This window comes from Erithacus rubecula, assembly GCF_903797595.1.
Source record: "Erithacus rubecula genome assembly, chromosome: 12".
NCBI lineage: Eukaryota > Metazoa > Chordata > Aves > Passeriformes > Muscicapidae > Erithacus > Erithacus rubecula.
The window spans coordinates 12,860,193-12,887,078 of NC_136664.1; the positions used below are offsets into that span (position 1 = coordinate 12,860,193).

Sequence of the window (26,886 nt, forward strand, 5' to 3'; positions counted from 1 at the left end):
CAGTCGTATGTTCTCCTGCAGGGATTGTCACTTCTGTGCAATTCTGAGGTTCAGAGAAGCAAAGGGAAACCAGTCACTGAAGGGCTCCTCCTCACCCACATACTGCAAGGTTGACCTGAATGAAGATTGCCAAACTACAAAGGAGGAAATCCATGCTTTTCAGTAACTGCTCTGGGTTTGCATCTTTTCTGCCCTGCACCAGTCAGAAAAACTGATTGTTGCTCTGGGAAAGCAGAAAAACCCATCAAGTTTCTCAGATAAACCAAAGAGAGACATGGAAATAACAAACCATGAACTCAAGAGAGCAACAGGGTAAGATTTCATTGTGGAGAAATGATGTGTCTCATTCCCATTCATTGAAAGAAATTTTGAAATCCAACATCCTAAACATTACTTTAAAAACCCCACCAAAGCAAAGTGGGGTTTTTTTAGGGACAATCAAACTCAGGGTGTCTAATTATTTTCTTCATAAAGACTTATTTGCCAGTTCCTTTGCTGATGTAACTGTTCAAACTGCAGGTTTTCAAACTGCTTTGTCTTCAGTTCATTGCCCAAATATTGCATCCAGCTTTAACCCAAACTGATGAGGACAGGCTGTGACATTTCCTGCTCTCACCCTCTCAGAAGCAAGGAGCTGCTAGCTCTCCTGCACTGCCAGTGTTGCCCCAGCTGACACTGCTGGCAGGAGAATAAATGTGACTGAAACACTAGAGGTGGGCAAGCAGAATGGCACACGAGGCACCTGCAAAGTGCAGCACAGGGGGTGGAGTGTGCATGGGAAGTGTGATCATTTAAGTATGCATCAGTCAAAATAAAAATGAGGACATAAAAAGAGACAACTACATGTGGAAACAAGCCAGGGAAAACTTGGATTACATGAGAGGCTAGTGCATATGTTGTATATATGACAAATACTTTTTTAAGTTCAGTGCTTGACTCAGAGACACTGTCACATCAAATTCTCTATATTGCTCTGAAGGATCCTTGTGCTGAAATGTCAGCTGGTCATATCACCTAAAGGCAAAAAGAAATTGCCCTAACATTATGCATAGCAATTCCACTGCCCTGTGCTCTATAGCACTGTTTTCTAAGAATAGCTGTTTCAAAAGGAAGCTTCTGTTCAGTGTGAGCCAGAGGCAATTGAATTTTACCCTAAAGTGGCTATAGGCTTTGTAGAAACATTTAGGAATACTAAATATTCATGTATTTGATTTAGCAAAATTCAGGACAGTAAAGGCATCCACCGGAATGGCTCCAATGTAAATATTTTTAACATTTACCATTACAACTTGAAGTGCCAACATTATGACAAAGTAAAATGCCACAAAGAAGAACAAACGATCAGAAAATTCCCCTTTTCCTCCTGTAGTTAGTGTTTATGAATTATTTTGCACCCCAAATGGCAATGTCCAGGAACCCAGCCTTGCCCTAGGAGGCCTGTGCCCTGAAATAAACTGTTCTACATCCAAAGTGTTTTCAAGTTCAATTTCCTGTGCTCTTCACCTCCTTTCACCACAATCAATTCCATAAAACAGTCTGACTTTTTTTCAGACCTAGATCTACATCTTACCCTCTGTCACTGGTAGAAGCAAACATTTAAAATACAGTTTCCAGTGAACTGTGCTGCTTTGCACATCACATAGGGGATTGGATGCCGTAGGTGTCACAGAAGAAATGGTGGAATCCTATATTACCATGTGACATACAATAGAAAAAAACAGGTGAAATAGATAAAAAGGCACTATAAAATAGACCCATGTATTTTGCCTTGACTTCATTTAAATTATTGTCAGAAGCAATAAAAATACTCTAAAAATAGCCTGCACTGTGCTCTTTTGAACAGCAAAAGCAGGTTTTATTTTATTATTTTTATATATATTTATATATTATATTATTTTTATTTTATTAAGTGCTTATTTAAAGCACTGGATTAAACCCCCATATCAAGGGGTTCCTTTTCTAGAGGAAGGCATTGAATAAAACCATCATTTCATACCATGGAAAAGCTCACCCTGAATCCATGATATACTGTTCCCCACTAGGCACCTAAACATGGAAATGGGATTAAGAATTTGAGCTTTGGATTTCTGTTTTGAGATGGAAGAAGCAAACACAAATATTGCTGTCCTAATATAGCATCATTATGTCTACAAGTTATTAAATTTACAGATGCCAAGATAATCTAAAGCACCATGGCACGGGAATTTAGAAATTTGTAGACATAGAAAAAAATTATTATTACAAGTAACTAATAATTATATATTATACAATACTCTGATGCATGAAAAAATGTACAATTTACAGAGAGTTTAAAAATAATATACTACATTTTCTTGGCTAAATCTACATTTTATATTCAAAACAGAATGAAGTATTTAAAGTTCAGTAATTAAATATAATAAAAGAACATAAATATAATTATTTTATTAAGCAGCATTTCATCATGTATGTATAAGAAAGCTTTTCTATATAAAATGTGTGTATACATTTGTAGTAAAAAAACTTTCAGATACAGCTTATTAATTGTAAACTTAGAAATTTGTAAATTGTGTTTCCTTGGTAAAAATACTGAAATTAAGTTTATAATTAAGGAAATGTGGCTGTTCGAGTTTTTGCATCCAACTTAAACATTTACATTTCTTATCTTGTCAGAACAGAGATTGTCTTATGATGGCATAGATTGTATTTTATTGGATTAAGAGACCACATGAAATTATATAGTCTGCAATAAGATATAGAAAAAATTGAATTTTAGTGGTCAGAGCAGCCCATGTTTTTTCCAAATTCATTTATTTTAAGAGGACAGACAGATACCAAAGTCCCCAAAGTGTAAAACTACTATTACAACTACTAGCTGGCTTTGCAGCAGGGAGCACTACACACTTCCCCAAAGCACATGACTGATGAGCAAAAAATCACTTAAAATTAAATATTTCTGAGAGCCAGACATCAGACCCTTGTTCTCAACATGTGGTTAGAACAGCAACAGTGCTTTGCTTGCAGGGGATGTGCCACCATTCTGGATTCTCTCACCCAATGTCTCTTTCCCTGTATTAAGTTTCAAGGCTTTTACTCTTTCCTTCACCACCATCTCCAAATATCCCAGTGCAGTATTTCACACACACACAATGTTCTCTCCCATTTCATCTGAGCCAAGCTGATAAACCCCTGTGAACACCACAATGAACCTGTGCCCTCCACCCCTGGAGAAGTGTTTATTCTGGATTTGCTGCTATCCCATCTCCCTCCATTGCACCCAGTCAGGTGAGAACACTGGCAGACCAAGTTGTTAACTGTCTGCAAAAGACATGCAGAGTGATTTACTGCTAAGACCCAGTGATTGTTCAACCCTGTAAGGAAATATTTTATTTACCATTATGTTCAGCAAAATTACTATTCAAAAATATATTATAGATATAAATAGAACTAACAATTAACAATTTTTCCCTGTGCAATGTAGCAGATTAGACTGCAGAAACCAATTGCCCCTGGATCAATAGTGGCAAAGCCAGTATTCAATGTTTAGTTTGAACTGTGTTCTAAACTGTTTGCTTTTAACAGGCAGACCACCAAGTGGAGAACTACACTCTTCTAAAAATAAAAGCCCTTTCACTACATATAAAAGTTTCCTGTAGGGTATTGTCTACAGTTTTATTGCAGTAAAGGAATAGAAAGAACAACTACAGTGATATCATACAGTGTCAAATAAATAAAATTGAAAATTATTCTGTTTCAGTTTTGTATGACTCCATTCAAAGCCATCACCTAACTAGGTAAGTGTGTCAGGGCTATAGTTTGGGAACAAATAGACACATTCCCCGGACACCTCTGAAGACAAAGAATTTGCTTTGGAATATGAAGAAATAAATTAAGACTAGTCTTTTATAGTGCAGCAAAGGCAGCCTCGGTCCAACAAGGCTCTGCAGCTCAGCTGCCAAACTGTGGCTGAACCACTGCTTCCAGCCATGGACACTGCATGATTATAAGGACACCAACCAGGCCTTTCTTCTTTCTATTTCTTTCATTTTTTTTCTTTTTCTCTTAATGAAACTTTTACTAAACTGTGTCTGAACTAAGGATCATTCTGGTATAACTTTCAAGCCAAAGTGAACAATGCCCGCAAAAGCAGAAATCCGTGTCTGAAAGTGCGGCTACTTTCTGGCCAGAAAAATCCATGGACTGAAAGTCAACCCTATGAAATCAACTCTTCATTCCAAAACAACACCCAAAAAGAAGAAAGAAGTCACCAGTTCCATTTGGCAGTAAGTCTCACAAAATTCATAATGTCTACAGGAAAGGTAATACCACCCACCCACATTCATTTACAAAGGAACAAAAGTTAAAGAGCTGATTGAGTTTCTGTTCTTTGGTACTTCAGGGTTCAGGAAGTTTAATTTTTTTTAGGTCAAACTGTCTTGATGGTGGCCTTTAAAGCAAAAGAGATTGTACAGGTCAGTGGCTCACTGGGCAGGGCATGTTGCCAAAGGCAAACGTCAGTGGGGAATGATATGATAGGCAGGGAGAAGGGATAGGAAAGTGTAATTCAAGGTCAAAGCAGGCTTAGAGACCAGTTGGAGCTGTGTAAATATAATTTTTGGACACACACTGTCTTCCAGAAGCACATCTCTCGGAGGATTTTGCCACCAAAGTCCAGGGAACACTCCAGAGCAGTAACATTTCCCCAGATGCTTATTGAAGTCTTCCCAGCTATCATCCTTGTCTGCATGTATTCTAAACTCCCCAAACAGTGCTTAGCTTCTGCTGCTGTGTCTGCTCACAAATGATGCTTTATCTGGAGAACCTAAGAGAAAGTGAAACCCAAGAGAAATACAAAATGTAGTATATTGCCACCATCAGATGCTCTCAAAAAGACAAATTGAACCCAGTGTACACAATCAGGTGTCTGAGAGAAGCTGTATTTAAGCTACAAAATAAACTGAAAGAATAGATTTGATTTCCAAAACTGTTTTTAATTTCTACAAAGTGGAACCAGGTAGAGCATTAAGGACATGTTTCAGAGGAAGTATTGCCAAAACCATTTCTAGTTTCCTAGATCCATTCAAGGCATGGACATGCTAAGCAGAGCAGCTCAGCATCTTTCAGAGCAAAGCTGTTGTAAAGTGATTAAGTACTTGCCCAGTTAAAAGGGCTGGCAGATGCATTTTGAGTTGCACTCAGTTCAAGTGATCATTTTTATTTCATTGAAACAAGGTTAATGATCAGCACTTTCATAGCAGAAATTCTAGATAAAGAAAGCAGTAATCAGATTTTGAAGCCCCAGTTCTTCAGAATACTGAGAGCACCAGTTATACTTTCTGTGCCTCTGCCTAAAGGTGAGACACAGAGTTGTATGGGAATTGTTCTCTAAACCACCTCCAGCTGAAGTTCTTTCATCTGCTTCTTGGTATCCCTAAACATAGTTCACAATACTTTAAAAATTGTCAGAACAAATGGCAGTTTAGTTTTTATATTCTACAGAAGGCCATTAGGACTACCACATCTGTTCATGCTTCTGTAGTAAATCAACAGAAAACATTTTTCTTCTCTTTGAACAATTTTAATGTTTTCTAACTTGGTTTTTGTCACACAATTTCTCATGACTTATTTAATTCTTAACAATTTTTCTTGTTTTACTAATAATTTGAGATGAGTTGTATGAAAAATTTTCTACAAATTAGCAAAGGATCAGCACCTTCTACTCCTGGCAAGCTGCTTGCAGCACAAGTCAATAGGCAGAATGCCAACAGAGTATTAAAACACAACTACTTCTAGAGATCCAGGCTTCTTCCCTGCTTCATAGTTACTTACATTTGCAACTTGTTTAGTGGTATGTGGATTTATGGCCAGAAAGGCTGTTCTAACTAAATCTGCAAATAATAAAGAGTTGTTGAAACTGTGGGAAAGCAGAAACACCCAGCAGATATATACAAAGTCAGCAAAGATGAAGTGAGAGTAAAAATAATCTTTGTCTTTCCTTGTGTGATCTTAACAGTTTCTATCACAAAAGAATTCCTTGCACACTTAAGATAACAGACCCAGTCTATAGTCATGAACCTAATTTGGCCTACTAGTGATTGGCACTAATGCTGAATGCAAATATTCAAAGGCAGAATTCAAAGACCAGATTGCAAATTTTATCAGATACATCACAGTTCAAATAGTGTGAAGTATTTTATAGATTTTTTCATTTTCACCCTAAAAAGGCTCATGCATCAGTAGCAAAGACTGAGTTTTCATAGTTTAACAATGACCATGTCTGACTGGAGTTATTTAAATGTTGGTGCTTCTACTAGCATCAGTGCTTAAGAAAACATTGCCTTTTCAGCAGTACTGCAACCAACAAAACTAAAGCTGATATACAAAACCCAAGATTTGTTCATAAAGAAATCAAACCATCCTCACACCTAGTTAAAGTCATGGGCAAGCAAAAATAGATGTTTCTGAGTATTTCTAAACTGGTGAAAATCCCTGTAGGTTCCCAGAAACAGATCTTTTTCATATTATTTTTTTTTTAACAGTTCCTTTGCCATGCTGGTTAAAACCTCGTGCCTGCACTATGTAGCCTCAGGGTGGGAGCACCCAGGGGAAGAGGGAAGCTGCTGCCTTTACTCCCAAGGCCATCCAGTGTGATGCTTATGCATCAAACAATCCAATAAGGTACAGGCTATGAGCAGCCAGGTGCCAGGGGGTTTGGAAAAAAAAAATTGTATTTGGGCATTTTTACTGTATTATCTAAGAAAAAAGATGTATTATTTATAGTCTGTACGTGGCTATAGGTTTAGCACACTCTTAAAAAAACAAAAGCCAAGTTTAATAGGTTTTTGAATTGCATATTAAACACTTGGTACTGTTGATACACCACCAGTAAATCAGAAATCCTGCTCCTGAGCACCACTGGAATTCAAAATTCAGGATTATGCTGCTTGGGGGCATAAAAATGCTACACTTTAGGGCAGACAGAAGATATTAACTGCAATTTACCTTTGAACTGAAACAAATGGTGAGTTATGAGAGAAAACAATTTAGAACAGGAAAGAATCATCACACAGTAGGTCCTTGAGAATTTTCATGAAGGCTGATCATGATTTTATGATTATAAACCACTGCAAAGTTTTACACTCTTACAGCAAAATGAGGAAATATATTCCAAATTATATTTCAGTGAGTTTTTACAAAATATCTAAAATTCTATGTTCACTTCACCACTTCGAAAAATTTCAATGAGCTTTAGAAGCTGAATACAACTGCATATTATATACATTTGTTTCACCGGCAGACCTAAATGTCTTCTGATTTTACCTAAAAATTTCCATATATCAAGGAAAGATTCTTACCACTGAAAACTGGTACAGTTTGTTTGTTTTTTTTATTTTAGACTGATTTTTTTCCCCAGGATTATTACATATATTTTAGACAGAATTAGTCTAGCTTTACCACACAAATTGTAAGTGAAAGCAAAACACAACTGAATGACCAAAATTTCAGAAGTTCATTGGAAGTCTGACCAACCTCCAGATCTGCACAAACCTCTCAAATATAAAGTTAGAAAATACTTTAAAATAAAAAGGAAATTTCACAAAAAGATTGGAACTGTTTTCCACCCCATCAAATGAATCTACATGCTTTTTCCGATGTTATTTCTACATCAAATTGTAACTACACAGAGATGACTGTTAGACAAAGACAAGCTTCAAGGCCATAGTTATGGAAAAATTTTGAATTTTTTCAGTGAAAAAAACCCTTTGCATCAAAACACTGAGTTCTCTTATACAATTTCTTACACACTGAAGAGCAACAAGAAAGACCTCCTACCATATCTGCTCCCATATAAAAAATATCAAATTATCCAGAAAAAACAGAGAATAAGTAACTTAACTGAGGACAGTAAATCAGCCCACAAAATTTTTATTAATATTTTCACCAGCTGATCTTTCAGCTGCATCCTTGCTCACATCAGTTAATCTGGTTTTATACATCAGGAGGTTTTTTAATGCATTTGGCAATAGATTATGTGTCTTGGGTTGCAACACAGGATGTAGCCAGAAATGTGTATTCTATCCCCATCTGTTGAAGGGTGGGGTAGTGATTCCTTATCTCCGTGGCACATATTATCTGCTAATGGGCCATCTTTAAACCAGCTGGGGCAATCATCTTTATCTTATCCACAGCCCATCCTCCCTCCAGGAGATATCATCTGCTGCTGGTCCATTCAGTCCCACTGCATGACTGATAAAATTACATCATCCCACTGGGAGATGCTCCAGCCAGGGGAGGAGCCAAGCCTTTCCTACCCAGATAAAAACTGAGATTTTGGACACCAAGGAACCTTCTGTCCACTGGATTCCAGAGCAAAGCCAGACCTTTCCACATCATCCCTGGAGTTTCAGAGGAAACTGCACCTTCTCCAGGAGCACTGCTCCAGCTGAACCACATCTGCCACTGCAGGAGGATGCAGCCACCATTGAATGGGACTGCTGCCACCACCCTGACTGACTGACGGGTGTCAGCTTGGATTCTGACTCTGGCAGGGTTTGGGATTGTTCTTTGTAATACTGCATTTCTATTTTAATTTTCCTAGTAAAGAACTGTTATTCCTGATTCCCATATCTTTGCCTGAGAGCCCCTTAATTTCAAAACTGTAATAATTTGGAGGAAGGGGGGTTTACATTCTCCATTTAAAAAAAAATCTTCTGCCTTTATTGGCAGACACCTGTCCTTCAAACTAGGACATTATGTCACCAGCATTTGGAAATAGCCAAGATAATATCCTACCACCAACCCCTGATCCCTGACAGGACTTCCAACCACAACAGCAATAGAAGTATTCTTCAGTATCTTGAGGTTAAGTTAAAAAGATAAACACCACATACTAAGCCTAGGTCATACAAATATTTAAATCCCTCTTTGTTTTTCACTCTTCTCAAGCACATGGTAATAACACTGAACAAATAGCAGGAAACCAATAGAGAATTCCCTTCAAAATCTCAGGGTACATGGTGGCAGAACTAAGAATCATAATTTCAATTCCCTTCTTGGAATAACACAAACACACTTATTAATAACAAACATATGGTTTTGGTGGTTTAGAACTTAAAAGTATATTTGTTGTTTCTTTATTCAATTTCAGTTAAATTAATTTCATAACCTGGTCTTTTATTTTACCTGCTAAAAAACCAAAATGCAACACTAAGCCAGCATGGGAAGAAACACTCAGCTGGACACCATTTAGCTGTGTAGTACACAAGTTATTTTAATTTTCTCCTAGTAATCATCATGTTCTAACTTACGTGCAACACTTCGACCACTAATATCAAGACACATTGCTAATTTATTACTAAAGATCAACCTCTTGCTCACTAAATTGCATTTATCTGTGTTACAATCCACTCAAAACTAACATTTGAGCTGAATTCAGGTAAATCCATAGAGAAATTCTGTGAGATAAAGGCCAAAATGTAGTTCACAGTGCACCTATTTTTGAGTTGTAGGCAAAAAATTTAGCAAGGTCAAACAATGAAGCACTGTCAGAGGGGATTTGTTCCTAATACACCCAGTACAACAATTCTGAAGATTTTACCTTGGTTTTGTTCCAGAAGTGGTATTTTAATTTATTTCTTTTTTATAGCAGACAGTGAGTATGATGAGATACACCCTGCTCACAGTACAGGATTTCATAGCCTACTGAACAGGCAAGGACATAAATGGATACCTAAAGTTTAGAATGTGCACAAGTTTCTCACAGAACTGGAGACAAAGACCCTGCAAATTTAATCTTTTTATCACAGAATCATTGTGTAGCTTCAGTCAGCTCTGTATTTCTCCATGGCCCATATCCCCTGCAGATAAATAATAATCCCCACTTAATCTCAATTAAGGTAGTTAATTACTTGCTCTCAGCAAAGTGCATTGCAAATATTACACACCACAAAAATTAGGGTACTTGTTTCCCTTTCCACAAACTCAGTTGATGTCCCACTGAACAAACATACAAAATTTCAGGGTTGTATTATAAGACAAAACGAGAGGGCAAAACTGCCCTCTTAGAAAAATGGTATCTAGTTTGGAATGGATGACAAAAGTAGAACATGAGATGTGCACAAGATTATATGAGAAACTCCATCTGCCCATGATAATTCTTCTAGTTCAGGTATTCATTTACACACTTAAATATACAGCAGCTGTTAATATGAGGTGTTAAGGTAAGAAAAGCCAAAACCACATCAGTAAAGATTCACTCTCTATCTATAATTCATATATTTGTGGAGAAAATTTGTTTTCATAACTGAATGACTTCAGGGGAGATTGCAAGGTGTCTTTTTTTTCCCAGTTTCCAAGGGTTTTTTTCATTTGGTAGCATCTCATTTGTATTATTTATTGCAGAAGTCACACACTTTCCATCTAGATATTGCTACAGAAAAAACAAGACCCTTAAAATAATGGCAGAGTGCACACAGGCAAAAGTAGCTTTCTATTTAAGAATATGGGGGAGGTTTTAAAATGACAGAAGAAAGGTCTGTGCGTAAAGCAAATAAACACCAAAACTTCAATTTATTATTCCTGGATGTAAATTGAACTGAAGAAGCTGGGAGGGGAAAAAATACAAATAGTAGAGAAACCTTTGTGTTCCCCATTTTAAAGTACGCAAAAAAAGGATTTCTTACTTCCCTTCCTTAGCTCTGACCAGCATGTTTCAAGTTTGTGCCTCCCATGTATTTAAGTTATAGTCTTGATGTTTCACCCTATTTGATGTATATGGAGCTGGGAACATGCATTTAGGATATAAAATAACCCATCCTTGAACTTCATCATCACTTTTTGTCCCACTTCATCCCCACACTGGCACTCATTTTTTTTTAGTCTGAAATATGAACTGAGACCTGTGTGGAAGACCACTGCATGTGTAAAGCATTTAATGTAGAGCAAATAATCTGTACCTTCCCCCAAAATAGATTTCTACATGTTTGCAATGAGTCCCTCTCATTTTGGGTGCTGAAACATATATTCTTCTGAATTTACTAATGAGCTTCTATTTCACCCCTGAAGGACAAAAGGAAAAATTCTTATTTCATCCAAACCAAAACCCACCCACAATCATTTCCATTACAAGTAGCTGATAGCCAGAGGCTCCACCAGAATGCACAGAGGCAGAGCAGGGGGAGGGAGGGATGGATGGATGGCAGGAGTTTCCTGCTGCTGCCCAGGCCAGGGGAAAGCAGAGGACCAGGGCCAGGAGCAGCAGTGGCCCCGTGCTGGCTCTGGGCACGCTCTGGCTGCCAGATGGAGCAGCCACAGATCCTCTCTGCAGCCAGGCAGGGCAGCACAGGAGCCCCAGAGCACTGACACTCCGACCAGGAGGCATTTTTGTCAAGTACTGTGATGTAAGCAGGAACCCCTGAGTTTAGAGTCAGTAAAAGCAGAACCTTGAATATCTCTGTTATTTCTATTCTGTTACGAGAGTATGCAATCCTTTACCTTGGGAACAATATACAATTCAGACTAGATCAGATCAGGGTATTACTTCAAGGCAAAATGTAAAAATTAGAGGAATAAAGAAGTGGAGCAGCTGATGTACATTTTGGCATAGCTGTTGAATCACAAAATGGAAAATTAATTCCAATTATCAGAAATCTCTTTACCATGAAGTGAAACGGCTGTTTAAATATTATTATTATTTTCCCAACTTATTCTGTAAATTGTATCAATTTGGAATTGAAAAGGTAATTTTGAATTTTAAAATCAAAAGGCTTGAAAAGTAGTGCAAGAAAATTTCAGTATTTGTTTTCTTTCTCATTGCAGCTGTATTGGTTTCCATTCCTTGAAGAGGAATTCTGTAGAGAATTTCTGTAGAGAAGCAGAGAATTTAATCCCATTAAAATAGCATTCTCTGAAAAATTACTATTGATAAACTAATTTATTGCACTAATAGATTATTATATATCTCAAAGTCAGTATTTTCAAATCCTCTAAAATAGGAATAAGCTTTTTTTGAATACTGCTGTCAGAAACAGGATGGATGTTAGTGTCTCCAACACAACATAAATTTAAAAGACCCACAGAGACAATTACCTGAGATCATAGGGCATGACTGCATTCCAGGGGTCTGAATATAAACCATCATTCTCCCTCCATCACTGCACTGACCCACAAGGTCTACCAAAACTGAGAGCAAGCATCTAAATCAGTCTCAGCTCTCTGGCACTTAAGCACAAAAATGGCACAGAACTGTTACTTGGAGACCTGAATGCAGCCCCAACACAAACACACAGAGAAACCAAAATAACACATCAGTGGAAACGGTGGCTGATCAAAATCTGCAGAGGAAACCAGCAACTGAGGAGAGCAAAGAAAGGGAGCACTGGGCAAGAGGCAGCCACAGGCTGCAGAGGAAATTTCCAAGGCACAGTGTGATGTTTGCACAGCTACAGAGACTTGGCTCATGCTGGGGGCACCTGGGTGTCACTCCATGGACCCCACCAGGGAGGGGAGGCAAAACTATATTCCTTGGAAGTGATCTGTGCTGTTAGGAAAACCGAGCTTGAAATTGCCACAGCTAAAATGAAATCTAACCTGGAAGAGATGCTGGCTACAACATGAAATGGTTTGGGTTTCATTTCTGAACTCCTCATGACTAAATTTATGCTTGTCTGAGCTTTTTTAAAAAATGGAGATGTGCAACTGTACAGTCTTCATGCTATAACTGCACATGTGGCACATTCTATGGCATTTAAGGCTCATTAAATTCTGAATCTTGTGTCATCTGCCCTTGGCTTAAAATAGTTTTGTGTGAGCCTTTTGTCTCTAACTTCCTCTTTAACAGAAGTTGTTTCTGTCAGTCTCTTAGCTCCCTTAATTTTCTTTACCACAGCAATACCATCGGCTCAGATTACAATTTTAATCCTCCACAGTTTGGCTCTCTTCATGTTTACCCAGAGGAAAGCAAAAAGAACTGAACAGTTTACAGAAACCCTCCATGACCAAGTAATAATTAAAATAATTTCAGAATACCTTTTAAAAAAAAAAAAAAAAAAAAAAAAAAGTACTTTCCCCAATTAAATTAAAGTATATTTTCCAATAAGGATTCCACTCAGTTTTCTAATATATATAAAATGCTAATTGCAACAGAAATGTTTTCTATACAAAGTCTAGGAACTGCAGGAATGAACTGTTGTATCAAATTCAGAGGAAAATACCAAGATGCTCAGAGGAATGGGGCATCCCTCCTACAAGCAAAAACTGAGCAAATTAGGATTATTCAGCCTGGAAAAGAGAAGGATTGGGGTGACCTAACTGCAGCTTTCCAGTACCTGAAGGGAATAGGACAGAGAGATGGAGTGAGACTTTTTACAAGAGCATGGAGTGACAGGACAAGCTGAAATGACTCCCCCTGTCAGAGGTTTGGATTAGGTGTTAGGCAGAAACCATTTCCTGTGAGGGTGGTGAGGCCCTGGCACAGGTTCCCAGAGAAGCTGTGGCTGCCCCATCCCTGGGAGTGTCCAAGGCCAGGCTGGACAGGGCTCTGAGCAACCTGGTCAAGTGGAAGGTGTCCATGCCCATGGCAGGGGGTCTGGAACCAAATGATTTTGGGGTTCCTTCCAACAAAAGCCATGCTATAATTCTGTGATTTAGTTTTTTTCTATGCAACATCTCTTTAACATCACTAAAGAACTGACAGAACAGAATCTGATATATCTAAAGTTGCTGTGACATGAAATGTTTCTTTTTAGAAATCAAGAGACTCATCACAATAGCAATATTACATTGCCAAAGTAGTTTCCATTTAATTTAAAGCATGATCAAAATTCAGACACTTAGTGAAATCAAGAAATATCACACTACTGCTGTCTGCTTTCAATAGCTGTTTGAAGTTATTGGGAGGGAAAAAAGAGACTGTCATATTACAGGTTGCCAGTACAGATTTTATGACAAATTTCTTCCCTGCTGTAAAGACTTTATGACTGAAAAGGTACAATGCTTTATAAAATGGAGCATCTTTTTCCATGATAATAACTGTTAAGTTTTTCTTCAGTGCTCATATGCCTCCAGCTTATTTTGTAATGATATAACACCTGCAGTGGATTAAATTTGCACTGTAACTGTAGCAGAGAGCGTAAGAAATGTCACTTCTCATTAGCCTGCATATAAATCTGCCTTTTTTGGTAAGCAGTATAAAAGAAAGACCACTGAACCGCTAGAAACTCAAAGCATATGTTGTTCATGCAAAAAGGACACTCAGCAATATGAGTCTTTTCCATGCTGTTCTCTTTCAGGACTGGGAGAATGCTTTTGGAAAGAAAAGGAAATACACAAAAATGCATTACCATCAAGTTGTAGTAGATTTTATAATTGCTTGCTGATGCAGCTGAATAGTCATAAAATATCAGAGAGTAAATGAGTTGATTATGTAAAGCAGTAATTAGGATTTTGTGCATGCTTATGCTATTTACATATTTTAATGCTTTGATATTAACATGTCAACCTTAATAGCATCTAAATGAATTCCCATGTGTGAGATTTATTCTCCTCAGCATTAGACATGTATTCGTAAATTTCTTTCTTATTTGTGTTTTTAGAAACACTTTCCAGGATCTTATACAAAATGTTTTCCCTGCAATGCCCTGTTCAGATTGATTAAAGAAGTTTAAACCTCTAAAGGACAGAACAACCGCAGCCACCAGCTCCATATGCTATAAAAATTCATACAGACAACCTCTTTGTGCCTGAAGTTCTACAACAATGCAAATTAAAAAAAGGTTATTCAACTCCATGGTATCTCTGCCTGTCTCTAGGTAGTGCTGATGCTCACTAACAATCTGATTTAACAGTTAAGCTGAGAACTGTGAAAACACAGATCAAAACAGCGATGCCTTAAAAGACAATGGTAGATCCCAAAGGTATTTTAGAAGAAATATATTAAATATAAATATCCCTTTCAATTTTTTTTCCACATTTCATTGTGTTCCTGATCAATCTTTTTCTGTTGAATACATTTCTGGAAACTTTTCAACCTTCAGATGACCAACAATTAAAAACAAACAGTTAGAAAACAAAGGTAAGGTGTGATTAAGAAAAAAGTACAGCCTACCATCAGTTATTGCTTTATAGTGCACTGCAATTTAGTTCTTGGTGTACTGCAGATCCTGCATAATACAGCCAGAGTTGCCTGGCAACAAACAGGAACTATATCAGAAAGGAGCAAAGGTGTGAATGAATAAACAGAAGTGACAGGGACATGTGAAAATGCTCAGTAAAACCATGTTCAGTGCTAGAATGTCTAACCAGGCTTTCACAACATTTCAAGGGGAACATTGAATCAAATCCTTCCCACCATTAAAGTAAGATTCATGCACATACATTTAAACTAGATCTGAAAAAACAAGCAGAATATAAAATATGGAGAAAAGGCAAATTAGTGAATATTTTCTGATCAGTTTAGATACTGAGTACACCCACAGATTAAGTACCCAACACTAACCTGCTTACATGAAGCAGAATTGATTAAAAGTCCTGGCATAATTTTAGGTGCTCATCAGGCATCCATTGTGGAGCTAAACTCCTGGAAACCCAAGCACTCACACTATGAATTTGAAAAATCATTGATCTTTATTTGCACTTCTTTCCATTTAGTAACTCCTAGGCTGAGACACTGAACCGTTTTGGTACTTTGCAATTTATTTATTTGCAAGATTCTTTGGTTATAACCAACAACCATTTTGACATACAAGGTCCATGATCCAAAACTGCACCTCACACTGAAAAGTTAGTACTATGCAGAAGCATTTTAGCCATTTTACAGCACCACAATATTTTACTGTGAAAGCAACCCCACTTTAATATTAATATATAATTACCATAAAATAGATAGTTCAGAATGAGAAAATCCTGAAGATCCAAACAATACTGATCTCTCCAAAGAGTGTTTTGGAAAACAACATATTTCATAGTGAAAAATTGCAAAATTATAGTTTGATGTATTGAATATACATGGCCAAGCCCTTCATCTGGCATATTTCAGAGAAATTTCCATCATCCAGGAGATCCAAGATACTTTATCACAACTAAGGACCTTACTGTTTTTCACAAAATGATGCTGTAAGACCCAGCTAAATCTAAGTCGACCTTTTTCTTCTCTATAGGTAAGACAATGTGATCAAGCAGAGATTGATTAGTCAGAATTACACTGACGTAATGTTGGGGCAGAAAGTTGCATGAGGTCATCTTCCTGAACAGATGGTCTAGAGATATTGGTTTTAACTAGCACATGGTTGAGTAAATAATGTTTAAGTTTTCTTTGAGAGCCTGGGGAGTGAACCAGATAGAGTTGAGTGAAATACCTGTGCCTCCTGCCCACATCATCTGCTACTCCCAGGGTTTTCATTTCCTGCACTGTTTGTGCTTTATCACACGGCTCACTGGTCAGGCAGTCTGTGCCCTTGGTTCAAAAAGCTTTTATTGGAACATTGAGAGAAATGTGCACTTAGTTCCAATTTGTCCTTTCTTTAAAAACATAGGTTGTTCCTTATAGGTAAAATCAGACAATAGACATCAGTGTGTGGATGAGCAGCATTTTTTCAGTCAGCATAACCAGTTTCATATGTAGAAATAAATTATCATAACACATTAAAAATCTACATGATCAGTTGCATTAACAATTTTGTTTCTGTTGAGATTAATGCGCGTGTGAACACAAATATTTGTTAATTCTCATGTTTGTGCAACATACAATGTTTAGCCATATTTGTTTATAATCTCAAAGGGGCTGGTCCATTTATTGTATTATTTGTTTTCTATATCTTTGTTTAGAGAAAATTAAGAGTGGTTCATCATAAAACTCAGAAGATTTCTCTGATACTTTGTAATTCTTTGAACAGGAATGTCTCTTTATCCAAACAGCATCAACATTGCTGACTTTTTCCATAACATCTGGCTAGAATGTGCTCTATCACACTTGTTTTCATTATAAAATTTCTGGGATTGTCATTTTTACAATATTCAAATAGTCATTTGATAATGAAAGATGGTATATTAAAGATAAAAATATAGCATAAGATTCAAAATAAGGGTAATGATTTAAAGACAAGTAAATGAATATGTACAATTAAGATAAGCTTGACTAAAAATTAGTTTCTATTTTGTTGCATTACATAACATTCTAGTATCTTAAAATGACCTTCAAATGCTACTGATTCATGATGATAAATTATTATTCTGGGTAACTACTAAAAAAAAATACAGAAGTATAAACAAAACTGTTACAGAAAAATTAAATAATAAAATACACTTGCGTAAACAATGATCTGATATGGTAACAATATTTAAAATAAACTGCCTGCATTACCTATGTGAAAGAAGCACTCAGATCTGTAGGTCAGCTGCTTATTCAGCTCACTCTTATTAAACATTTCCTGCTCCCTTCACCTTCTCTCTCTAAAACCTGTTGACTACTTACAGAGCCTCCACATTTCTATTTTTCTGGTGTTTATGAAAAAAGGCTAAAAAGAAAACAATAAAAAAACCCCAGTAACATTGGAATCCTGATTTATTTCATTTAAGCCAACCTTTGAGCTAAAGAAGAGAGCATTCTCATATTCCAAGAAAAGAAAAACATACAAGCCTAGCAGCACTGCCTGTGCAACTTCTTAAATTACTAATGGGTCTATCCCAAAGAATACAAACCTCATTCTCCAACTAGGATTCTGTAAAATAGCACAAGTTAAAAAGGGGAGGAGAAAAGTATACAGGTAATGTTTTATTTATCAGTTAGAGAAGATTCAGCTGGGGGGGGTGGGGCATGGTGAAGAAACATAAAGGAAAAAAAAAAATTCTATATTTCATCCTATATTCTTCACATCAGCTCAGGATATCATGATCTGGGCTGATTCATCACAGAAACTTCTAGCTTCCTCCAATTTTGTCCAGAGGTTTCAATAAAAGGATGAACTTGTTGTTTTGCAGTGGTGTTTATGGAAAACTTGTGATCAAAATTTCACTTTAATAAACCCACTTACACCACACATAAAACTATGCAGTTTGCAATAACCTTCTTTCACCTGGGGCATCAGAAGCTGTAAGGTCATTACTAATATTATTGCAGACAAGTGTTTTTCTCATGTTTTATAACTGTAATGTCATTCCTATTTGACTTCACTGACACTATTCATGGCAGAATTGCTTATGACATAATTATGGAAATACAAAGCTTATTATTGCATAATAGCCTTACAAATCTCATGCATACATCATTATGCAAATTCAAATAGTGGAGCAAATTTTGTTGGTGTCAATATGTCCATACAAGAATAAGCTAAACAAATGAAATACAGCCAACTAGTAGTTTTGTGGGCAATCTTTATTAAAAGGAAATGCTCAAGGCAGGAAAGAATTCTTAAAAGTTATGGCAAAAATCTGACAACTTCAGCAAAAGCAAAGATTTCTATTCAGCTGATCCCAAGACATTATGTTTGAGAAATGATTGATGATATACATGCAAAATTCTAAGTTCTCTAGTGCTACTTGTCAGTAATTTAATTTGACTGAGATTTAGGAACCTGAGCTTAGATAGTTTTTTTTTTTTTTTTTAGTTACCCTAAAAGTTAACAGAGACAGGAACAGGATGAAGGAGAACAAGAGAAAGATCTGCAGAGTCAAGGATGCTTCTGGAGATCTTTGTGCTAAGGTGATGTTAACCACCTTCTGCAAATACTTGCTTCTTTTCCATGACTAGAGGCAGAACATATAGCCTGGATAAATAATGAACTTCTAAAATGTGCTATGACCTAAATCCCAGCCTATATGCTGCATACATGTAACAGGACAACCCACAAATCCTATCCTAATTCCACTGGCCAGGCATCTCCATGCTCAGACTGGGCAAATCTCTGTCATATCCTCCATATACCTTTATTTGGTAGAGAAATTTCTTGTAGTTTCTGGTGGTCTATATTAACTCAAGCAACAGTGGATTGGTAGCTAAATTTAAACCTCTCTAGAGGGAAACTGAATTTTGAAATCGAGGAGAACACCTCAATCCATCCAATCCCACCAGTCTGATGCCAATTGCAGCAATAGATGCCCAGACCCTGGATAGGGATTGCAGATCAACAGGAGAGCTTGTGAAGGACAGCACGAGGGAATTCCACTAGGCCAGCTTCATCAGGGGTCCAGCCTAAATGATTATACAAATGCATGTGGCACAGGGAACAGACAAGAGGAGCTAGAGACACACCTGCAGGGCAGGGACCTCACTGGCATCCAGAGCCAGGCACACCAAGCTGTGCAGTGCAGGTGGCACACTGGGGGAAGGGGGCACGGACAGGACACAGACAGGGGACCCTGGGAGAGCCCCATGTTCAGCAAGGACAGGGTCCTGCACTGGGATAGGCAATGCCAAGCCTCAGGCAGGGCAGAGAAAGGATTGGGAACAGCCCTGAGGAGAAGGATGTGGAGGTGTAGGAGTACAAAAAGCTCAGCAGGACCTGGCAATATGTACTAGCTGCCACAAAGTCATTACTTTTCTTTCTCTTGGATGGCTGGCACAATTGATGCATTCAACTTCCTTGCCTAGAAACCAGTTTGTGTTATCCAAAATTGCTTTAACACTAAAAAGCTGCACCAGACTACATTTTCTACAACCTGTTGGGTCTGTTAATTCCACCAGCTAGAGCAGTGCCAATGCTGAAAGCCTGTAAGGGCTTAATCAGTATTTTCCTACACTCCTGCAAAGCAATTTAGATGATTCAGACAGCACTAGTGTTTCACCATTGCTGAAGCCAGTGGTATTGCATTGGCTGCACAAATTTTGCAAGAAATCTTGGCAGAGAGTTTGCTTTAAACATCCTCTAGAAATTGACAAGGTTATTTGGTGTAATTTTTTTTCCCACTTATTTATTTATTGCAATTATAAGAGACTGTTACATCCTTCACAGGCTAATTCACTTCTAGTCCAATTCTTTGTCTGAAATTCTTTGATAGTAGTTTTCATTAGCCAAAAGTACATTAAAAAGACCCAGACATATTTTATTTCTAGGAGAAATGGTTTTTCAGTGTCAGGTGAGCTTTACTCTATACAGGTTAGCTTCATTTTAAATGAAGTTAACTGTAGAAAATCAGTGATGGCTCCCTCTTTGGCTCTTTCATCTTGTACACAAATATTTAGGTGTAACTTGGAAGGGACATGATGCCCATGTTATTCTACCTATGGTTCCTTCTACTGCTATTTGAAATATGAGGGTGGGGGAAATAACATCAAATAATAAAAAAGAACAAATAGAAGAAATTGCTACCAGGCATCTGCTTCTTCTTGCTGGCATTATATTTTCTCCTTCAAGTAGCAAACTAAACACTACAATTTTCAAGTAAACCTGTGTACAGTTGTTTACAGCATAATGGTGTAATATGCAGTGTCAGCTCTGCAGCTCAGCACTGACCTTTTTCCACTGCAGTCAGGACATGAAGGTGAAGACTATATTTAATATCTTTTCCTATTAATAAGCATTAAAGATTCTCAGATGCTGGTCCTTTTCTAGAAAGGATAAGAACAGAAGGATACTTTTCTTATATTCTGTAGTGTAGGCTTCACTTCAGAGATGATCTTGAGTGACATAAGACTGGTTGGCAAAAAAGGATGCACCTTCAAATGAACCTGAAATCACTCTATCTTTGATAGGAATGATTGATACAATATAAATATTGTCTTGAAAAAACCTGGTATTAAGTGATTTCTTTCAATTTATACAAATTATATTGCCTGGCCTAAATCTTTTTCCTCTACATTAATTTGCTGTCCAGACCTCTACCTCACAAGTGGAATATATAATGAAACATAATATAATTAAGACAAAGAAGAAAGCTTCCAGCAGTCGAGGAAAAAAATAAAAACAATTACAAACTGTTTCATTCTTACTGCTGTGACTATAATGAAGACAACCATGCACCAGTACCCCCACAGAAATTACAACAATCAGACCACTGGCACAACCCTAAACCCTTTCCCAACTTATCCCTGTTTGCCAAAGTCCTTTCCTTAAATTGAGAGAGAAGCAAGGACTCAGTGCTGGTCTGCCCTGGGCACGACTTCTCAGGAGCAGACACATTAAAAATATTCCACTGCTGTTGCAAACAGTTAATAATTCATTAACAATCCATCTGGAGCTTATTATTATTATTATTATTTATTGACTTCCCTACTGTGTAAGTAAAAATTACATTAGCTATTCATGCAATTGTACCTTTACTTTCCAATTCAGCATTTTTCCACATGCATCCTGGTATGACTATTATCTTTGCTACATTGTTCATCCTGCATTTGCCTCTCTTTTATGCAAATCTTAACTGTTCTTGGTTAGGCATGCAAATGAGAAGAGGATATCTATATTTTAATACAAGATAAGTAAATTAAATGCAGTGACTTTGCCTGTCACAGCAAGCAGGCATAAACCTCAATTATGATACACTTAAGTTGAAAAATCTCTCCTGTCTTGTCAGGGGAAAATCTCATAGATTTCAATAGAGGTAGAACATCAGTCAGGGGTCTGTATCTTATGTCACAAGCAATCCTATGAATTTCTACAGTTACTTTGTACTCACTTCCATGTGATTTACCTCCACTAGTATGACATATAATGAAACTAAGTGGGGAGTTGTACTTCTTCATCTTTCATAGCAAAAAAGGACATTTTGAAAGTAATATACCATGCCCTTAAAAGCTGTATTCTTCTTAATTCTAGGTACATGAGTCATGTATGTCTTAAAAAAACTAATTTTACTAAACTAGATTATTGTGAAAACTTAACATTTGTCCGCACAGAAAACAATGAACCAAACCCTTTGCAATATGTGTTTTAAATATTGGAATTATTTTTAAATGTTTTTTTAAATAAGTTTCTGTTTGCTTTGTTAATTATTAATCATGGATGTATACTTTCTATTAAGAACATTAGTACATGTGTTTTTAATCTTGCATAGCATTTAGGATAAAAGATAGGAAAGAATGATCCTTTACAAATTAATAATTTTTATTTTGCCTTTGATCCTGTAAGTGAAAAAAATATTTGTGCATATTTTCACTAGCAATTGAAATCAAGAGACAAATTGAAGGAGGGAATATCTAGAGTTCTAATAAGCAGGGACACTTCTCTCTGACCTGTGTGAAATCCTGACATTCTCAGTGAGACTACTGTCAGACTATAAAGTGAATAATCTCTTTTGTGAGAGAAAGGAAAATAAAGTCTTATCTGGAATATTATCTATAATACTGATCCTGACCTTTGTTTAAAAAGTTGAACTTCAGATGGAAAAGTGTCAGAAAGGGCATTAGACTGAGAAGGTGAATGGAGAGCTTGAAAGAGGTTAATAAAGGAACTCGTCTCACTCTCTCCAGCAAAATGAAGGCTGGGGGGAAGTTGATGAGCCTCTCTCTACATATGAGGGGAGAAAAGCATCACTGAGAGAAGAGCACTCCAAGATAATGAACAATGGTGCCTAAGGACCAAATGCAAGAAAGACATTGTGAATAAATTCAAGCCAAATATTAGAAAAGGGCTTTTCAATAATTGAAGCAGTGAGGAAGCCAATTGCAATGATGCCTTATTTTGTTCCCTACTCCTCACATGCAGGCAGGAATGAGTGTGAGCAGGGTAAGGCCCTACACAAATAATGTAAGCTAAATCAAAGGCCTCACCTCAAGAAAGCCTCTTATAAGCCAGCTCCTCTTTGTGAATCAAGTTGCAAAACATTCAGGTAATGCTAGCATTTCACTAGATCAAACTTTTTCTTCTTACCCCACCTTAGAGCTCCTCCTCCTCCTTGGCCACTTTCCTGGGGAGCAGATATTTCCACCCACTGACAGCAGCCCTACTGCCATGGGCAGCAGGTAGAATGAACTCACCCAGCTCCTCCAGAAGCAACCAGGTGCCTTTTCAGCACTTAGCCCAGCTCTCTCAACTCAGTAATGCTGCAGCAGGACTGCAAATCTACCTCTTCATAAAGTCAAACAAGAGCAAGCAGAGTTCATTTGCACAGGCTCACCACAAACACAGCACCTTGCCAGCTGGGAACTACAGCCTGACAGACACAACTTCACACAGAAACATTTGCCATCATATCCCTGCTGAAGGATCTTTCCAGTTTAATTTCAACTTCAACTTGAAAAATTCTATCTACAAGAAGCTGACAAAGCAGGCAGTTCTTTTTGGATTTGGAGGGGTTTGAGCAGTGTAAACAGCAAGTCTTTCACAGCCTCTCATTTATCCTAACACATTTCTATACATTTCTTTCTGTGCAAAATTGGATTATAATTTTCTTTGGCCTTTGTTGATGGCCATATTACTGTTGGTGATTTGTGATGAAAATCTGCAGGTATAGAAGTCTGTAAACACATTTTAAAAAAATAGGGCAAAAGGTTGAGCGTATATAATATTATCCTATGACTCCTGATTAAGAGAAGATATAGATACTGTCTTTATCAGCAAAAACTCAGCAACACTTAAATCTGTTAGTCTGTCAGAAAGTCTCCCATCTTTGCTCATAAACAGCATAAGCTTAGTTGCCCTCCTGCAAAAATACTCTGAATTACAACCAAAAGCACCATTCCACATAAGGATGAACTCAGAATCTTTTGAAAAGAGACCCCAGTCTCTTACACAGAATGCAAGTCTGTCTGCAAGGCCTTTCCTAAGTTACGGGGGACTTTATTGAAGTAAGTGAATTGAATATATTTCCAATACTTCAGATAAGTGTACTACCCCATGACTCTCTCCTCTAATCCTTTAACAAACAGTAAAAATGAAGTGTTGAAATTTATTTCAGTGAAACACTGACTGACTTGTAGCTCAGTGGTTTTCCTTTCTATCAAAGTTTGCACTTTCCAGATGTACAGACATTTTCTCTATACTGTTATATCAGGATGGTCTAGATTATTAAACATTGGCTACCTTCATCCCTCATCTCCTGCTACTAAAAAAAGACTTGCATCTTAAATGTTAATTATGCATTTGCAGGCAGTCTAAATGACTCAGGGGACTGAAATCTGACTCTAGCTTTTCATAAGCAGGTCATCAGTTCAGACTTGACTCAGATCAGCAGTGGCTGGAAGCTTCAACAATTCAACAGCTGTTTAGATGACCTATATGAAAGAATATAGTATTATATTATATGCAGCTTTGGGTGGAAAAAAATTCACATCTTAAAAGTCAGGTTCAGAACTGACATTAATTGGGATCCATGCTATCAGACATGAAGAGGACAGCAGGGCTGGAAACTCAGCTCTCCTGTCCCTGCAATTTCCTCCACACTAAGGATGGAAAACTTGATGATAGAACAGAAAGTGATTACTTTTTTTGGTATTATTTTTATGGCTTCTCCCATTCTTTCTCCTGGTTCAACAGAGCAAAGGAGTCCTTAGTCAACTGTTCATGAATACACTTAGTTTCAAGACTGGGAGTCAGCACTGTAACAGGCTCCAGACAATCATTCTGTGCTTGGTTACTGCCTCTCTGTGTGCAGAGCACAGGCACCAAGAATCATCCTTATGAGGCTTCTTTAGCAAAAAATACAAAACCAGAGATACATCAGTCTCAATACATTGAAACAGGTGATATCAACACTTCAATTTTCCCAATTCACAGGCTTTCTAGAAATTGGATTACAAATCTACACATATTTATGTTCACTGCCTCAGTACAACCTACAGAGAGTTGTCAGAATGGAAAAGCACTAGAATCCTTTTCTCAAACTTATGTCAAAATTTAACACTTCCGTGGATAAAACAAAATTACAATAGTGGCATTTATTTACTAGTCCTAATAAAAGTAATCAGCATTCTTTTGTATTTGAAATTCTTCCCTTGAGTAGTGTGAAGAACCAACAGACAACTCATGGATTTCTTCTACTCCCTGGGGGTGGAATCTTTCCATTGCTGTACAAATGGAGAGCTCACACCCCCACGAGCTGCAGAGACAGCCAAGGTGGGGAGACCACAGGTAAAGCAGAAAAGTGTTTTGCTCTGCTTTATCAATTCTCAGCTTGACTGAGACTCCTCTAACTTGTGCTGAGAGCAGAACAACCATAGATCCAGCATAAAGTCAATAATTCCTTCAAGAGAAGTTCTCATCCCTGGTTTGTGTAGATTTTGTGACTTAGCTCTGAAACTCAGGATCTGCATTTATGACTCTGCCTCTGCAAATCACTGTTATAAGTATAGTTTAATGTACAGTATTCAGTCCTGGGTTTGTAAGGCACCAGTCATGAGTCTATGCACTATTTCTGGGAAAAAGGAAACAGCCCATCTGATGAGTGTATGCACCCTGGGGTTCATATAAACACAAGATTTCTATGCAGAATCCCATACTCAGAAATAAAGGTCCCATGTATATATAAAATATGCATTATCTTCAGCATTATCTTTTTTTTTTTGTAACTTGCTGTCAAGTTTTGTGAAATAATTCTTAGGGTTTAGACTAAAATAAAGTCCAAACAAATATACTTTTTTGCTTTGAAGCTATTGTTAGGTATTATGCTTTCAAAATATAATAGGCAAATAACCTGATATAAGAATAAACTGTCAACAAAATTACTTTCAGTATCACATTGGCTGAAAGGTGCTCTTAATTCTTCTGATGAAAAGTTTTATCATATACATTGATGCATCACACAAAATAGGATGGTTACATCAGACTACAAAAATGTTTACCAAATATATATTTAACTTCAGGGTTCGAAGTTTTGTTGTTGTTCTTAAATCTAGCAAACATCAGCTGACAAACAAATTGCATGTCTTAGAGCTTCTTCAGAGAAAAGCTGTTCAAGGTTTGATATTTTTGAACTCTGCAAGGCTCTCAGCTATTAGCAACAAAAATAACAGGAATCAAAAAGTATGTATCTTTCTTTCTATTATTGTCATAAGTTAAAAATGGAGGTATTTGGTTAGTAGAAAGATTCACAGCCTAGCAATTAACAAAAACTATCCCATATTATAGGGTATGGAACATAAATAGAATCTAGCTGCTTCATAAAAACTAAATTTAATATAGAAACACTCAATGTGAAAGCTTGCCTTTACACTTGTTCTGAGAGGCCCTGTATGAGATAGAAGGAAAAGCAGCACTACAGAGGAAAACAGAGCTTTCCCTGCTATTTTAAACAGAAGAGGACCTGATTCTTCAGTGTCCTTTTTAAAACAGTAGTACCACCCCCATTTGGTCCTTGACACAGGATCAGGCCCTGTGTCTGAATTTCTGCATACTTAGGTTTCATACACTGCTCTAATTTTTAGTCTTTTTTCCCACCTGCTTTCCACCCTGTATCCAAGGCATCTTGCATATCAAATCAATAATCTTGCTTCTAACTTAAATCTCTTTTAATACTTCTTCAAAACTGTTTGTTCTTCAAAACTCTGTAATGCCTTTATATGACAGAGACCCTAGTAATTTTTGACAAATTGTAAGAATTATAAAAGCTATGTTCCCAAAGTTTGATCCTTCCCAGCTTTGATCTCCCCAGTAGCTGCTTTTATGCTGACTTTGTACCTGTGCAAAGGAATTAACAACAACAACATTTAATACTACCTCATTGTTAGCAAAATTTAACATTATTTAAAAAAAGTGAACAGTGCTGGATATTGAACAACAGCAGCTATGATGCTAACACTGCAGTGAAACCTCTACATCTCTTTTTCCAAAAAATTTATCTAGACAGCAAACAAAGAATCTCACTCAGCTGCACCAGAATCAACTGCACTAAGATTGGTCAAACCTCACATGTGTTTTTTCCTATGCTTCTTCTGCTTTCATTTCCCTGCAATCTCTTCCATGTAGAAACTGGATGATATTATACCCACAGCACATTTTACTGACCATCAGAATCATCCCCTTGATTGGCATTTGTTTGCATTTA

General features: G+C 37.2%; 1 long non-coding RNA gene across 1 annotated transcript in view; it reads right to left on the reverse strand.

Annotated features, from left to right (window-relative positions):
• Positions 1-26,886, reverse strand: part of LOC306806792 — a 52,958-nt gene that overhangs the window by 12,116 nt on the left and 13,956 nt on the right. The gene's annotated exons all lie outside the window — the stretch shown is intronic.